The sequence below is a fragment of the Salvelinus fontinalis genome, chromosome 10, assembly GCF_029448725.1.
Source record: "Salvelinus fontinalis isolate EN_2023a chromosome 10, ASM2944872v1, whole genome shotgun sequence".
Classification (NCBI taxonomy): domain Eukaryota; kingdom Metazoa; phylum Chordata; class Actinopteri; order Salmoniformes; family Salmonidae; genus Salvelinus; species Salvelinus fontinalis.
The window spans coordinates 18,320,753-18,333,648 of record NC_074674.1 but is presented as its reverse complement, the minus strand read 5'-3'; the positions used below and the strand labels follow the sequence as shown (position 1 = coordinate 18,333,648).

The window sequence follows — 12,896 nt, the reverse complement described above, 5'->3', positions numbered from 1 at the left end:
CACAAGTTTTCATGCATTGTTTTGTTTCTGTTGGAGGCATTGGAAAATGTATTATTTTTTTTAAATAAAGTTTTATCAATACTATGGTGCATGGCTGCAAAAGTCAAATATTAGAAAGCTCCCAGATTTTAAAGAGTATAGCAAAATACCTTTATCATTTGTAAAACAGATGTACAGTGCATTTGGAATGGGTTCATACCCCTTGACCTTTTCCACATTTTGTTACGTTACAGCCGTATTCTAAAACGGATTAAAAAAATAAAATGATCTGCACACAATGCCCCATAATGAAAAAGCAAAAACAGGTTTTTAGAAATGTTTGCAAATGTGTTAAAAATATAAAACAGAAATACCTTCTTTACATATCTATTCAGACCCTTTAATATGAGACTTGAAATTGAGCTCAGATGCATCCTGTTTGCATTGATCATCCCTGAGATGTTTCTACAACTTGATTTGAGTCCACCTGTGGTAGATTCAATTGATTGGACATGATTTGGAAAGGCAAACACCTGTCTATGTAAGGTCCCACAGTTGACAGTGCATGTCAGAGCAAAAACCAAGCCATGAGGTCGAAGGAATTGTCCTTAGAGCTCTGAGACAGGATTGCTTCGAGTCACAGATCTGAGGAATGGTACCAACACATTTCTGCAGCATTGAAGGACCACAAGAACACAATAGCCTCCATCATTCTTAAATGGAAGAGGTTTGGAACCACCAAGAGTCATCCTAGAGCTGGCTGCCCCGGCTATGAGCAATCGGGGGAGAAGGGCCTTGGTCAATTGACCAAGAACCCAATGGTCACTCTGACAGAGCTCTAGCGTTTCTCTGTGGAGATGGGAGAACCTTCCAGAAGGACATTAATCTCTGCAGCACTCCACCAATCAGGCCTTTATGGTAAAGTGGCCAGACAGAAACCAGTCCTCAGTAAAAGGCACATGAAAGCCTGCTTGGAGTTTGCCAAAAGGCACCTAAAGACCATGAGAAACAAGATTCTCTGGTCTGATGAAAACCATATTGAACTCTTTGGCCTGAAGGCCAAGCGTCACGTCTGGAGGAGACCTGCATCATCCCTACGGTGAAGTATGGTGGTGGCAGCATCATGCTGTGTGGATGTTTTTGAGCTGGAGGGATTGGGAGACTAGTCAGGCTTGAGAGAAAGATGAATGGAGCAAAGTAGAGTGAGATCCTTGATGAAATCCTGCTCCGGACCTCAGACTGGGGGTGAAGGTTCACCTTCTAACAGGACAACAACCCTAAGCACAAAGCCAAGACAACGCAGTCTCAATGTCTTTGAGAGGCCCAGCCAGAGCCCGGACTTGAACCCGATCGAACATCTCTGGAGAGACATGAAAATAGCTGTGCAGTAACACTCCACATCCAACCTGACAGACCTTGAGAGGATCTGCAGAGAAGAATGGGAGAAACTCCCCAAATACAGGTGCGCCAAGCTTGTAGCGTCATATCCAAGAAGACTCGAGGCTGTAATCGCTGCCAAAGGTGCTTCAACAAAGTACTGAGTAAAGGGTCTGAATACTTATGGAAATGTGATATTTCTGTTTTAATTTGTCCTAATTAGCAAAAAATTTAAAATGTTTTTGCTTTGTCGTTATGGGGTATTGTGTGTATATTTGAGGAAAAACTATTTAATACATTTTAAAATGAGGCTGTAATGTAACAAAATGTGGAAAAAGTCAAGGCGTCTGAATACTTTCCAAATGCACTGTATGTATGGAAACATTATGTCTTAAAACATTCTCACTCATGACCTCTAGATGGAATAGCAAGCACAGTTATGAGGGTTCCCCTCACTTATAGAGCACCACAGTGGAGGAGTCATATCCATAAATATCCATATCCAGCTTCTACCCCCAAGCCATAAGACTGCTGAGCAATTAATCAAATCAAATTGTATTGGTCATATACCATTTTTTATTTAGCAAATGTTATTGCGGGTGTAGCGAAATGCGGGTGTATAGCTCCAACAATGCAGTAGTATCTAACAATTCTTAATAATACATGCAAATCTAAAAGTAAAAGAATGGAATTAGTAAATATAAATATTAGGATGAGCAATGTTGGAGTGGCATTGACTAAAATACAGTAGAATTGAATGCAGTATATATATGAGATAAGAAAAATAGTATGTAAACAATTAAAGTGACGAGCGTTCTATTATTAAAGTGGCCAGTGATTCCATGTCTATGTATATAGGGCAGTAGCCTCTAGGGTGCAGGATTGAGTAAGCGGGTGGTAGCCGACTAGTGACAGCTATTTAACAGTCTGATGGCCTTGAGATAGAAGCTGTTTTTCAGTCTCTCGGTCCCAGCTTTAATGCACCTGTACTGACCTTGCCTTGTGGATGATAGCGGGGTGAACAGGCAGTGGCTCGGGTGGTTGTCTTTGATGATCTTTTTGGCCTTGTTGTGACATCGGGTGCTGTAGGTGTCCTAGAGTGCAGGCAGTGTGCCACCGGTGATGTGTTGGGCATAATGCACCACCCTCTGGAGAGCCCTGTGGTTTCAGGCAGTGCAGTTGCCATACCAAGTGGTGATACATCCCAACAGGATGCTCTCAATTGTGCATCTGTAAAAGTTTGTGAGGGTCTTAGGGGCCAAGACAAATTTCTTCAGCCTCCTGAGGTTGAAGAGGCACTGTTGCGCCTTCTTCACCACACTGTCTGTGTGGGTGGACCATTTCAGATTGTCAGTGATGTGTACGCCGAGGAACTTGAAGCTTTCCACCTTCTCCACTGTGGTCCCATCGAGGTGGATAGAGGCATGCTCCCTCTGCTGTTTCCTGAAGTCCATGATCAGCTCCTTCGTTTTGTTGAGAGAGAGGTAATTTTCCTGGCACCACTCCGCCAGGGCCCTCACCTTCTAACTGTAGGCTGTCTCGTTATTGTTCAGTAATCAGGTCTGCTACTGTTGTGTCGTCTGCAAACTTGATGATTGAGTTGGAGGCGTGCATGGCCACAGAGTCACGGGTGAACAGGGAGTACAGGAGAGGGCTGAGGACACACCCTTGTGGGGCCCCTGTGTTGAGGAACAGCGAAGTGGAGGTGTTGTTTCCTACCTTTACCACCTGGGGGCGGCCAGTCAGGAAGTCCAGAACCCTGTTGCACTGGGCGGAGTTCAGAACTAGATTCCTAATGATGAGCTTGGAGGGTACTATAGTGTTGAAGGCTGAGCTATAGTCAATGAACAGCATTCTCACGTAGGCATTCCTCTTGTGGGAATGGGCAGATGGGACAGAGCAGTGTTCAGGGCAATGGCGATTGCATCGTCTGCGGATCTATTGGGGCGGTATGCAAATTGAAGTGGGTCTAGGGTGTCAGGTAAGATAGAGGTGATATGAACTTTAACTAGTCTCTCAAAGCACTCCATGATGACAGAAGTAAGTGCTATGGAGCGATAGTCATTTAGTTCAGTTACCTTTGCTTTCTTGGGTACAGGAACAATGGTGGACATCTTAAAGCAAGTGGAGACAGTAGACTGGGATAGGAAGAGATTGAATATGTTCGTAAATACTCCAGCCAACTGCTCTGAGGACGCAGTTAGGGATGCCGTCTGGGCCGGCAGCCTTGTGAGGGTTAACACGCCTAAATGTCTTACTCAAGTCAGCCACGGAGAATGAGAACCCATAGTCCTTGGTAGCGAGCCGTGTCGGTAACACTGTCTTGTCCTCAAAGCAGGCGAAGAAGGTGTTTAGCTTGTCCGGAAGCAAGACGTTGGTGTCCGCAACGTGGCTGGTTTTCCCTCTGTAGTCCATGATTGTCTGTAGACCCTGCCACATACGTCTGAACTGTTGAATTGTGACTCCACTTTGTCTCTGTATTGACATTTTGCCTATTTGATTGCCTTACAGAGGGAATAACTACGCTGTTTGTATTCAACCATATTCCCAGTCACCTTGCCATGGCTAAATGCGATGGTTTGCACTTTCAGTTTTGCGCGAATGCTGCCATCTATCCCTGGTTTCTGGTTTGGGTAGGTGTTAATAGTCACAGTGGGAACAACATCCCCTATACACTTCCCAATGAACTCAGTTACTGTGTCTGTGTATTTGTCAATGTTATTCTCAGAGGCAACCAAGAACATATCCCAGTTCGCATGATCTAAACAATCTTGAAGCATGGATTCCGATTGGTCAGACCAGAGTTGAATAGAACTTAGCATCGGTACTTCCTCTTTGAGTTTCTGGCAATAGGAAGGGAGGAGAAAAATGGAGTCGTGACCTGATTTGCCAAAGGGAGGGTGGGGGAGGGCCTTGTAGCCATTTAGAATGGGGCAGTAGCAGGGATCGAGTGTTTTACGAGAGCAAGTACTACAGTCAATGTGTTGATTGAACGTTTTCCGCAAATTTGCTTTGTTAAAATCCCTAGCTACAATAAATGCGGCCTCAGGATATGTGGTTTATAGTTTGCATAAAGTCCAGTGTAGTTCATTGAGGGCCGTCGTGGTATTGGCTTGAGGAGGAATATACACGGCTTTGACTGTAACTGTAGAGAATTCTCTTGGGAGGTAACATTTGATTGTGAGGTATTCTAGGTTGGGTGAACAAGGTCGGGTGAACAAAAGGACTTTAGTTTCTGTATGTTTTCACAATCACACCATGAGTTGTTAATCATGAAACATACACCACGCCCTTCTTCTTCCCAGAGAGTTCTTTATTCCTGTCTGCACAATGTACTGAGAACCCAGCTGGCTGTATGTATGGATGGGGACAGTATATCCTGAGAGAGCCATGATTCTGTGAAACAGAGTATTTTTACAGTCCCTGATGTCTCTCTGGAAGGAGATCCTCGCCTTGAGCTCATCTACTTTAATGTCCAGAGACTGAACATTAGCGAGTAATATACTCGGAAGCGGTGGATGGCGTACACGGACTAGAAGGCCACTCCGAATACATCTTCTACACAGACGGCGTCTTGGAGCAGCCTCTATGATAAGTTAAATTGCCCTGGGGGGTATGAACAAAGGATCCAATTCGGGAAAATCGTATTCCTGGTTGTAATGCTGGTGATTTACCGTCACTCTGATATCCAAAAGTTTTTTCTGGCTGTATGTAATAACACAAAAGAATGTTCTTGGCTAATTACGCAAGAAATAACCCACTAGCTTAGGAGCTAGAAGCAGAGTTGCCATGTCTGTCGGTGCCATCTTGCTATATTTACCACCCAGACTATTTGCATTGACCCCCCCCCCCCCTCGTTTTTACACTGCTGCTACTCGCTGTTTAATACCTATGCATAGTCACTTTACCTCTACCTATATCTACATACATACATCCGGTTTGGGGCGAGTGGTCGCGTTTGCATTCGCTCTGCATTCGCTCTGCAGGTAGTATAACTTTTATAACTTTTCATTACATTTCATTATAGTACAACGATTTAATTTGTCCAACCTTAGCAATTTCTTCTTAACTAGCTACATAGCCGTCTGTGTATCAAAGATAACTGCGTAATTATCGTATTTCGTCGTCTCGTTGTCCACTGCTATCTGCCCAGCAGCTAGCAAACGTCCACCGTCTACCGAATAGTAGTATAACTTTTCATTACATTTCATTATAGTACAACGGTCTGATTTTCATTTTCATTACAGTACAACGGTTCGATTTGTTTGATCTTAGCTAGCTACATAGCCGTCTTTTATCAAACATAATTGCGTCGTTATTGAGGTTCGCTAGCGAGCTATTTTCGTTCGAAATTAACGCAACGTAGCCAACACTGCTAGCTAGCCAGCTTGCCACCGAAGAGCATTGTAGAAACGATTACAATACAACGGAACGACTTGTTTTGTGTAGTGTTAGCTAGCTACATAGTTTTCTTTGCTAGCTTTGTATCTAAGATAATTGTGTAACTTTGAGTAATTATCGGTTAGCTAGCCAGCTAGTTTCGCCTGCCGCGCTGCCGTCCTCCTACCTAGCCAACACTGCTAGCTAACACTGCTAGCTAGCCAACTTCTACCGAATAGCAGCACTGTAGAAGCTTACATTACAACGGAACGACTTGATTAGCGTAGTGTTAGCTAGTTGTCTTTGCTGTCCTTGAATCCATGATAATTGTGTAGTTTAGAGAAACTTAGAGAAACTGTCGAGGTCACCTAGCCAGCTTCACTTTCAACAACGCAGCTACTGCTAGCCAGGCTACTTCACCAGCCAGCAGTACTATATCATTTTAGTCAATAAGATTTTTAATTTTATTGATTTTTTGCTACGTAAGCTTAACTTTCTGAACATTCGAGACGTGTAGCCCACTTGTCATTCTAATCTCCTTTGCTTTAGCGTAGCCTCTTCTGTAGCCTGTCAAATATGTGTCTGTCTATCCCTGTTCTCTCCTCTCTGCACAGACCATACAAACGCCTCACACCGCGTGGCCGCGCCCACCCTAACCTGGTGGTCCCAGCCCGCACGACCCACGTGGAGTTCCAGGTCTCCGGTAGCCTCTGGAACTGCCGATCCGCGGCCAACAAGGCAGAGCTCATCTCAGCCTATGCGTCCCTCCAGTCCCTCGACTTCTTGGCACTGACGGAAACATGGCTCACCACAGATAACACTGCTACTCCTACTGCTCTCTCTTCGTCTGCCCACGTGTTCTCGCACACCCCGAGAGCTTCTGGTCAGCGGGGTGGTGGCACCGGGATCCTCATCTCTCCCAAGTGGTCATTCTCTCTTTCTCCCCTTACCCATCTGTCTATCGCCTCCTTTGAATTCCATGCTGTCACAGTTACCAGCCCTTTCAAGCTTAACATCCTTATCATTTATCGCCCTCCAGGTTCCCTTGGAGAGTTCATCAATGAGCTTGATGCCTTGATAAGCTCCTTTCCTGAGGACGGCTCACCTCTCACAGTTCTGGGTGACTTTAACCTCCCCATGTCTACCTTTGACTCATTCCTCTCCGCCTCCTTCTTTCCACTCCTCTCCTCTTTTGACCTCACCCTCTCACCTTCCCCCCCTACTCACAAGGCAGGCAATACGCTTGACCTCATCTTTACTAGATGCTGTTCTTCCACTAACCTCATTGCAACTCCCCTCCAAGTCTCCGACCACTACCTTGTATCCTTTTCCCTCTCGCTCTCATCCAACACTTCCCACACTGCCCCTACTCGGATGGTATCGCGCCGTCCCAACCTTCGCTCTCTCTCCCCCGCTACTCTCTCCTCTTCCATCCTATCATCTCTTCCCTCTGCCCAAACCTTCTCCAACCTATCTCCTGATTCTGCCTCCTCAACCCTCCTCTCCTCCCTTTCTGCATCCTTTGACTCTCTATGTCCCCTATCCTCCAGGCCGGCTCGGTCCTCCCCTCCCGCTCCGTGGCTCGACGACTCATTGCGAGCTCACAGAACAGGGCTCCGGGCAGCCGAGCGGAAATGGAGGAAAACTCGCCTCCCTGCGGACCTGGCATCCTTTCACTCCCTCCTCTCTACATTTTCCTCTTCTGTCTCTGCTGCTAAAGCCACTTTCTACCACTCTAAATTCCAAGCATCTGCCTCTAACCCTAGGAAGCTCTTTGCCACCTTCTCCTCCCTCCTGAATCCTCCTCCCCCCCCCCTCCTCCCTCTCTGCAGACGACTTCGTCAACCATTTTGAAAAGAAGGTCGACGACATCCGATCCTCGTTTGCTAAGTCAAACGACACCGCTGGTTCTGCTCACACTGCCCTACCCTGTGCTTTGACCTCTTTCTCTCCTCTCTCTCCAGATGAAATCTCGCGTCTTGTGACGGCCGGCCGCCCAACAACCTGCCCGCTTGACCCTATCCCCTCCTCTCTTCTCCAGACCATTTCCGGAGACCTTCTCCCTTACCTCACCTCGCTCATCAACTCATCCCTGACCGCTGGCTACGTCCCTTCCGTCTTCAAGAGAGCGAGAGTTGCACCCCTTCTGAAAAAACCTACACTCGATCCCTCCGATGTCAACAACTACAGACCAGTATCCCTTCTTTCTTTTCTCTCCAAAACTCTTGAACGTGCCGTCCTTGGCCAGCTCTCCTGCTATCTCTCTCAGAATGACCTTCTTGATCCAAATCAGTCAGGTTTCAAGACTAGTCACTCAACTGAGACTGCTCTTCTCTGTATCACGGAGGCGCTCCGCACTGCTAAAGCTAACTCTCTTTCCTCTGCTCTCATCCTTCTAGACCTATCGGCTGCCTTCGATACTGTGAACCATCAGATCCTCCTCTCCACCCTCTCCGAGTTGGGCATCTCCGGCGCGGCCCACGCTTGGATTGCGTCCTACCTGACAGGTCGCTCCTACCAGGTGGCGTGGCGAGAATCTGTCTCCTCACCACGCGCTCTCACCACTGGTGTCCCCCAGGGCTCTGTTCTAGGCCCTCTCCTATTCTCGCTATACACCAAGTCACTTGGCTCTGTCATAACCTCACACGGTCTCTCCTATCATTGCTATGCAGACGACACACAACTAATCTTCTCCTTTCCCCCTTCTGATGACCAGGTGGCGAATCGCATCTCTGCATGTCTGGCAGACATATCAGTGTGGATGACGGATCACCACCTCAAGCTGAACCTCGGCAAGACGGAGCTGCTCTTCCTCCCGGGGAAGGACTGCCCGTTCCATGATCTCGCCATCACGGTTGACAACTCCATTGTGTCCTCCTCCCAGAGCGCTAAGAACCTTGGCGTGATCCTGGACAACACCCTGTCGTTCTCAACTAACATCAAGGCGGTGGCCCGTTCCTGTAGGTTCATGCTCTACAACATCCGCAGAGTACGACCCTGCCTCACACAGGAAGCGGCGCAGGTCCTAATCCAGGCACTTGTCATCTCCCGTCTGGATTACTGCAACTCGCTGTTGGCTGGGCTCCCTGCCTGTGCCATCAAACCCCTACAACTCATCCAGAACGCCGCAGCCCGTCTGGTGTTCAACCTTCCCAAGTTCTCTCACGTCACCCCGCTCCTCCGCTCTCTCCACTGGCTTCCAGTTGAAGCTCGCATCCGCTACAAGACCATGGTGCTTGCCTACGGAGCTGTGAGGGGAACGGCACCTCAGTACCTTCAGGCTCTGATCAGGCCCTACACCCAAACAAGGGCACTGCGTTCATCCACCTCTGGCCTGCTCGCCTCCCTACCACTGAGGAAGTACAGTTCCCGCTCAGCCCAGTCAAAACTGTTCGCTGCTCTGGCACCCCAATGGTGGAACAAACTCCCTCACGACGCCAGGACAGCGGAGTCAATCACCACCTTCCGGAGACACCTGAAACCCCACCTCTTCAAGGAATACCTAGGATAGGATAAAGCAATCCTTCTGCCCCCCCCCCCCCTTAAAAGATTTAGATGCACTATTGTAAAGTGGCTGTTCCACTGGATGTCATTAGGTGAATGCACCAATTTGTAAGTCGCTCTGGATAAGAGCGTCTGCTAAATGACTTAAATGTAATGTAAATGTAATATGTACAAATTACCTTGACTAACCTGTACCCCTGCACATTGACTCTGTACCGGTACCCCCTGTATATAGCCTCATTATTGTTATTAGTTTATTTAGTAAATGTTATCTTAACTCTATTTTCTTAAAACTACATTGTTAGTTAAGGGCTTGTAATTAAGCATTTCATGGTAAGGTCTCCTGCAGACTCCTTCGGTTCTGTCAACCAGTGTCACCATCGTGTAGAACGACCTTATCCAGTCTGGTGCAAGTGTAGCACATGGGGATGAGTGAAACTTACTCCTCAGCCTGAAGGGTCCCCACTTGTGCCAGTGAATAGCTAAAGTGGCTTCCAAGAAAGATGACACATCCAGATGGTTGAGAGCCTCACAGCTGAAGTCATCCACTGAGGACACTCACTCACTGCTGAAGGCACATGCAATGATGCTTCTGTTTCTCCTAATCTCTTTTCTTCCATTCTTCCTCTCATTCCAACCCTTAAACCCACACCCACTCCCCCACCTCCAATATCAACCCTACATATCCATTTTTTTCTTCAGTAAACTTTTTTTGCATTTCATTTGAACATGTTTTGAATCTTAATTGGAACCACAATACATTTCTAATGAGGGTCACTTTCATAGTCACTTTACAGATATAGGTTGATCATCAAATGTCATAGAATTAAAATCAAATCAAATGTTATTGGTCATATACACATATTTATCAGATGGTATTGTGGGTGTAGAGAAATGCTTGTAAGAGCTAGAAGCAGAGCTGCTATATCTGTCGGCGCCATCTTTCAACCACAAATGCAGCATTTAGCTGTTCAACTTCAGTACTTGTCAATGAATCACTGATTGACTTTGAACTCAGAAGAGAGCAGGGGCAAAGATGGATGCTCTGGAACATGTTAATGTGGGAATATTGAAAACATGTCGCAACAACGACATTCTGTTACAATGTAACTACAATCAGCCGTCAGCACATTTTCCTGATAATTACACATGATCTGACAATAGTTAGACTGACCCACACAGATAGTTAGAGACTTTTCAAAATAGTTGTGCTGTTCCTTTCGTGCACCCACAAACTACTTCAAAAATATCTGTACTGTCCCTTTAAAATGTTGTGATTAAACAAACAGGAGCTTCCGGGTTCAATAGAAAGCAGCGGTAATCGCGTTTTGTGAGTGTTGAACACTCAATATATCCAGCCACATATTAAATCAAAAGCATTCGATGAAGAATGAATAACAGTTATCGGGGTTAACGGTTAAACGTTAGCTATATGCTAGCTAGCTAACATTCAGACATTAGCTTGCTAGCTAGCTATAGTAACTCACTTTCCACGCTAGCCAATTCAATGTGAACAAAACTGCCTGTTTGACATTACAAACTTAAGGTTAGAAGTCTCAAGTGTCTTGTCAGCGATAGCGAGCTATTTGCACGCAGAGAGGTTTCACAATTCTACAGTAACGTTACAGATAATTGACTCATTTCTGTAAAGGATGGCTTCGTTCGGCTGGAAAAGGAAAGTGGGCGAGCGGGTGTCCAAGGCAGCGGTGCAGCAGTTTGAAGCCGCAGTGGAGAAGCCGGAGGAAGATGGATTAGGCAAAGAGGACGAGGTGGACTGGCTTTATGCAATCAAGCGGCGCCGGGAGGTCCTGCTGGAGGACTGCGCTGCCAAAAGCAAGAGACTAAAGGAGGAAGGGGTGGTGCTGGCACAAGAGGGCAGGTGAGAGTGACAGCCTTGTTCATGGTCCTGATGTTCTTACTTTTTGGCAGGAGTGCAAACTCAGGCTAGGTATAAGAGGAAACTTTGTGGCAATGTCAAATTGAATACAGTTGTCTGTCACCCGTGGACTGCATGCCATCCTAACTGTACAACAAAACCTAGGGAGGGACCATATAATAGGACCCAGAGAGGGGTGGACAGATTGTGTGTGTGTGTGTGTGTGTGTGTGTGTGTGTGTGTGTGTGTCCAGGTAATGTTCCATGTGACCGGGACATTTACTAATCAGTTTTTGTTGTTGTTTCAGGGTATTCCTCAGCATGCAGGCCACACACACAGTCAATCAGACTCCACGGATATCCCCTATGGCTGTGTACCATTTTGGAACCACCACAAAATGCTGCAGAAGTGCCTGTAGGTGACAGACTGGTGCTAGGGCCCGTGGAAAATGGCTCTCTGCCTTCAAGTTAAGTTGTATTGTCACGTGCACAGGTACAGTGAAATGCCTTTCTTGCCAGCTCTTTCCCAACAATGCAGTAATCAATTTCTGTAGTACTATTTTAAAAAAGTAGGAACAAAAACACAAGAGGAATAGAAATAAGAAATACATGAGAAAGTAAGTAAGCTATATACAGGGTCAGTGCCAATACCATATTTACAATGTGCAAGGATACTGGAGTGGTTGGGCTGTTGCGTTGACCATATTACTGCCACTCCGGCAGCCATTAGTCATGACTACAGTCAAATTCCACATGACTGTTGAGTCACGGTAATCTCCTTTTTATGCGCTCTGGATATGTTGGTAGTACCCAACTCGCTAAAGAGCATCAGGACGCTAATGGCCTGGTACTCAGTGCTCTATTGTCCCTCTAACCATTCTGACATCATTGCAAATGCAATCTAAAATCGCATCAAACACTTATCAAACCCATATCATGTTTTTAAAACTCAACCATTAGGCTACAATTTTTTACATCACTGTGGTGATCAATTTGAAGAAAGAAGTTAAACAACAGGTTGAAACTGAGTGGAAAACCATAGTCGTTGTGGATGTTGTTATGAAGCCAAACACAACGAAATGGACAGTGCTTTCTAAGGTGGCTATTAATTCAAAGCATTTAAGACATTGCATGTAGAACACCCATGCACTTATGCATACAGGTCTAAAGAAACATGATATGATGTTTAATATATGTTTTAATTTCTAAGACAAAGTTTATCATTCACAACTAAATTTGCCAAATAATTCTAAATCTACCATATAGGACCTGTTTCAAATCATCACTTTTGCGCTCAACATAGCCTCTTCATATGCGCACTCGCTCCGGAATGGGGGGGGGGGGGGGGGGGGGGGTCCTTTCTATTTCATTCAGCTAAGTTCAATGATATTATTACATAAGAGCATGTAATATAAAATAATGGCATGGGACTTAAAAGCACATCTTGTCAGCTAGATGAACTAGCCTACAGACTATGGCATGGCACAGCCAGATGGCTGACTCATAGCCTATTCGGTTCTTCTAAAAAAACATTTTCTTCATATCATAATATTTCTTCAGAGCTGCCTAAAATAAATGATTGATTTATTGTGATGGTGTATATAAAATTGATTCATTTAAGTAGAGGTGTTCCAAATGTCTTCTATGTGTGGAGGCCTGAAGATGCTTAATATGGTTTTGTTAATTAATGGTTCCAGGGTGTGTTCCATTCCTACGATTAGTATTGACATTTTCCACCGGAAACACTCGCCTCTTCTACATTTTAGTGGCTGCAAAAAGCA

General features: G+C 45.7%; 1 pseudogene; it reads left to right on the top strand.

Annotated features, from left to right (window-relative positions):
- The first annotated feature begins 10,524 nt into the window (after positions 1-10,524).
- Positions 10,525-12,896, top strand: part of LOC129863734 (tetratricopeptide repeat protein 33-like) — a 52,998-nt pseudogene continuing 50,626 nt past the window's right edge.